Raw genomic sequence first — 5,524 nt, forward strand, 5'->3', positions numbered from 1 at the left:
TATATATATATATCACCTCCTCCAATGTCTCCTCCCCTCTCAAAGATTCTTTGTCTTGCAAAGTTACTTGGTGACCCTGCCAGTCCAGGTGCCACTTAAAAAGTACCCAGTCTACACTGTAAAGTGGTTGGCATTTGGAAGGGCATCCAACTATAAAAACCATGCCAAAACTGACCTCGCCTGTGCTGGTCCCACATGAAAAGCACCCACTACACTCTCAGAGTGGTTGGCATTAGGAAGGGCATCCAGCCATAAAACCCATGCCAAAACAGACACTGTATCCTGGTGCAGACTCCTGCATGGCCAACTCCTGTCAAACCGTCCAACCCATACTAGCATACAAGGAGGAAGTTAAACAGTGATGATGATGATGATATGGACAGATGCATATGCATAGGTGGGGGAAGGGGAAAAGGATAATAGTGATAGCACTGAATGGTGATGATGGGAAGGATAGTGATGGTAGTCATGATGATGATGATAGCGATGATGATGATGATGGGAGTGATTATGCTGGTGCAATGTAAAAAGCACTCAGTCCACTTCATCAGGCGGTTGGTGTTAGAAAGGGTATCCAGCTGTTGATAGGTGCAGGTGTGGCTGTGTGGAAAGAAGTTTGCTTCTTAACCACATGGTTCCAGGTTCAGTGCCATTGCATTTCACCTTGAGTAAGTATCTTCTACTATAGCCTTAGGCCAACCAAAGTCTTGTGAGGTAGATTTTGTAGGTGAAAATTGAAAGAAACCCATTGTATATATATATATATATATATATATATGTATATATATAATACAAAGAATATATATGCATGTATACACACATATATGTACATACTTACATCTACATGTGTATATAGATGCATATCAGGGTACAGGACGTTAGAACAATGAACTACAGACAACGGAACGAACACATAGGAAAACAGATAGCCACTTGGAATTATTCCTTCATCAGCTGCCTCTATTCTAACTAAGGGTTTCGAAGATAAGGCAGAACGCACTCTAGAATAGTCTCTTCCTGAGTAGTGGATCAACCCACTAAACAGAGGATTCCAAGGTGGCAAACACAAACCAAAACAGGAAAAAATGGACAGTGAAAACAACATTAAAAAGCCGCACGGCCAGACACGATTGTATATATATACATGTGTGTGTGTGTGTGTGTGTGTGTGTGTGTGTGTGTGTGTGTGTGTGTGTGTGTGTGTGTGTGTGTGTGTGTGTGTGTGTGTGTGTGTGTGTCTGTGTGTGTGTGTGTGTGTGTGTGTGTTTGTTTGTCTCTGTGTCTGTATTTCCCACACACACACACACTACTTGACAACTGGTGTTGGTTTGTTTACATCTCCATAACTTAGTGGTTTGGTAAAAAGAGATCAATAGATTAAGTACCAGATCTTTAAAAGAAAACAAGTACTAGGATCAACTCATTCAAGTGAAATCCTTTAAGGCAAATGCCCCAGTATGGCTGCAGTCCAAAGACTGAAACAAATAAAAGATAAAACAATGAAAGATTGGCTGTGTAGCTTAATGGTAGAATACCCGACCGGTATCTGAGGGGTGCGGGTTCAAGTCCTGTAGCTGTCTCCTGGCAACTGATTTCCATCTTATAAGGGTAAAATACCCAATCTTTCTGCTGTTTGGTGTAGCTAGCATGTGTGCCACCTGGGGCAGCCCTTCCATTTGCCACCTCTGGATCCCACAAAATACACATATTGCTTACAGTAATAGTCAATAACAGGATGAAAAATGCTGCCCTTTAAAAGTGCCACCCAGGGTGGACCGCCCCTCTCCCCCCACCCCAGCTACACCAGTGTTCACAGCTATATTCATTGTCGTCATTATCATCATCATTTAACATCTGATGTCCATGTAGACCTTATCTGTAAAATACCAAACACATTCAACACTTCCTAGTTTGTTTATAAAATGTTACATATATATATATATATCTTCTTTTATTCATTTACTTGTTTCAGTTATTGGACTGCTACCATGTTGGATCACCACCTTCAGTCAAACAAGTCGACCCCAGGACTTATTCTTTGTAAGCCTAGTACTTATTTTATCGGACTCTTATGCCGAAGCACTAAGTTACAGGGACATAAACACACCAACTTTGGTTGTCAAGCGATGGTGGAGAGACAGACACAGACACACAAACATATACATACATATATGACGGGCTCCTTTCAGATTCTGTCTACTAAATCCACTCACAAGGCTTTGGTCAGCCCAAGGCTATAGTAGAAGACACTTGCTCAAGCTGCCAAGCAGTGGGACTGAACCTGGAACCATGTGGTTGGGAAGCAAGCTTCTTATTTCTTTATTGCCCACAAGGGGCTAAACATAGAGGGGACAAACAAGGACAGACAAAGGTATTAAGCCGATTATATCGACCCCAGTGCGTAACTGGTACTTAAATTATCAACCCCGAAAGGATGAAAGGCAAAGTCAACCTCGGCAGAATTTGAACTCAGAACATAACGGCAGATGAAATACCGCTAAGCATTTCGCCCGGCGTGCTAACGTTTCTGCCAGCTCGCCGCCTTAAAGGAAGCAAGCTTCTTACCACACATCCATACCTGCACCTATTATATATATATTTTTTTATTCTTTTATTTGTTTCAGTTATTTGACTGCAGCTATGCTGGAGCACCGCCTTCAGTCAAGCAAATCGACCCCAGGACTTATTCTTTGTAAGCCTAGTACTTATTCTATCAGTCTCTTTGGCTGAACCGCTAAGTTACAGGGACGTATATATATATATCATTCAACTACAGTAGTAGTTGAATAATATTCTTAAGGCTGCAATTTACTCACATACAGCATCTTCAGAACTTTATTTTAAAAGCAAAATATATTTATCTTAGCTTCAATGATAGAAGAAAGCATGAAGAATTTCATAGTTTTGGTCCCATCATGGAACAAAATATAAGGCAAAAAATTAGATTTAAGTATAATTGACTTTTTTATTTTAAAAACAAACTATGTTTTAATTAAGCTTAAATGATAGAGCTCAATTGAAGGAATTTCATGGTATCAATTTCATGCAATGAAGTTTTAAGAGAAAAAAGTTATGAGTGTTTGTTTCTCAAATTTGAGGGTGATAATATAGTTCTATACTTTTTCATGAATATAGTTTTATAAGGGGACTTTTAATATATGTGACTGGCATCATTGAGGTAAGGAAAAAAATTATCAACGACACAGCTAATTTGCAATTAGTTTAATTACGTCATCTGTATTAATTAATAAAATTATATCATGTAAACACAGTCCCGTAATAAATGAGATGAGAAACAGAATCGTAGTAGTTTACATTGACAGGAATTTCTCAGTAAGGCAAAAAATTAGATATAAGTATGATTAACTTATTTTAAAAACAAACTATATTTTAATTAAGCTTAAATGATAGAGCTCAAAGCAAGGAATTACTAATCTTATTTTAATTTTTTTTAGATTAAAACTTTTTATTTTTATTTCAATAATAATAATAATTCAATCACAAAAATGAAAAAAATTAAAACTTCATTTAGAAATTTATTATTCAATTTTCAATAGGGTAAAATCTTAAATAATTGACACATTATTAATTAGCATAATAACATAGCCTGGAAAAAACATGGATTACATGGAAATATGTGAGCAAGAGAAATAATATTCTTAAGAAAAGCAAAGGACAAGTTATTACACTTGGAATAGTTCAGGGCAAGTTATTACATCTGGTAAAGTAGAGAACAAGAAAATTTTTACTTAAAATATTGCAGCTAAGGATAAAATTTGAATATTAAAGATTATTTGATTTTAATTTACAAAATAACATTATAATTAAAAAAGGTACCATCATTTTGTTAGAATATTGACACACTAGAATACTTAAAACATGAGAGCTAGAAGTATCAATATATCTAAAGTTTTATGCAAAGTAGAGTAGTATATATGGTAGACAAATTAATTATGTAAAAAATAGGCATTGGGTCAATACTAAAAATGTGAAGAGTTGGCAATAACTCAAGCAAATTTTACTGCGAATTTGTTGTTATAGGTAGATTTTACTATAATATATATCTAATTATATTCCATTTATTGTACTAACTAATTATGTACTACTATTATTTTTTATAACCTATTTTCAACTTTCTAATTATTAATTAATAATTTAAAAAATGATTTTTTTTTAAGTGCAAAAAATATTTTAATTGCATCATTTTTTAGTTTTCATAGAAGTAACAAGTAATAACAAATAGAAGTAATAACTTGTAGTAAAATTTTTAGTTTTAATAAAAGCTAATATTTTCTAAATGTAAATATTTTATTTGAAATTTTATCCTTAGCTGCAATATTTTAAGTAAAAATTTTCTTATTCTATACTTTACCAGATGTAATAACTTGTCCTGAAATATTTCAAGTATAATAACTTGTCCTGTACTTTTCCAGGCTTATAATCTTAAGAATATTATTTCTCTTGCTCGCATTTTTCCATGTAATATATTATGTAGATAGGCTTAAAATCCAAGCTGTGTCCTCTTAATGCACATCTGCTTATTCTAGTAATCCAAATTCCTATGTATATGCTATAGTTGTGTGAGGCATACATAAGAGTTGAAAATTCTGGAAAATATTTTTTGTAGAGTAATTATATATCAAAACAGGTGACTGGAAAATTTTTTGGCATTATTTATTCACCATTACACTTTTCATTTGCAAAAAGGAGTTCCAAAATTGTACACGTAGGAGAAATATGTAAGATATCTTCTATTAGAAATTCTTCAGACAGAGAATCAAATAATACCTATTACCGGTACCGAACCTCTTATCCGGAATCCAGAAATCTGGAATTCTCAGAAATCCGGCTATTTTTGAAATTGGCTAGCTTTGAACTTCATGGGCTGTAGTAGTTTGCCATGTGGCTGCTTTGTTTTGGTTTCCGTGGCGTATGCGTCACATGATGCCACATCAAACAGACCCTACTTTAGAAATGTATTAATTTGTATGTATAATACAATTTTGTTCTTTACTTTTCGTTGTTTATTTTAAATTTTTGGTATATATTTATATGTCCAGAAATCTAGAAAATTCGGATCACCGCCGGTCCCAAAGTCGCCAGAAAAGAGGTTTAGTACCTGTATTTGATTCTCTGCCTGGAGAACATCTTATAGGAGGTATTTTACATGTTTCTCCTACCTGTTCAATTGTGTAAGTTCTATTAGCAAATGAAACGTGTGTAATGGTGAATAAATATTATCAAAAATTTTTTCTAATCTCCTTCTGTGTGGTAAGAAGCATGCTTCCCAACCACATAGTTCCAAGTTCAGTCCCACTGCAGGGCACCTTGGGCAAGTGTCTTCTACTATAGCCTTAGGCCAACCAATGCCTTGTGAGTGGATTTGGTTGACGAAAACTGAAAGAAGCCCATCGTATGTATATATATATATATATATATATTTATATATATATACACGTGTGTGTGTGTCTTTGCGTCTGTGTCTGTTCCCCACCCCCACCATCACAGCTCGACAACTGGTGTT

Source organism: Octopus bimaculoides, chromosome 9, assembly GCF_001194135.2.
Source record: "Octopus bimaculoides isolate UCB-OBI-ISO-001 chromosome 9, ASM119413v2, whole genome shotgun sequence".
Classification (NCBI taxonomy): domain Eukaryota; kingdom Metazoa; phylum Mollusca; class Cephalopoda; order Octopoda; family Octopodidae; genus Octopus; species Octopus bimaculoides.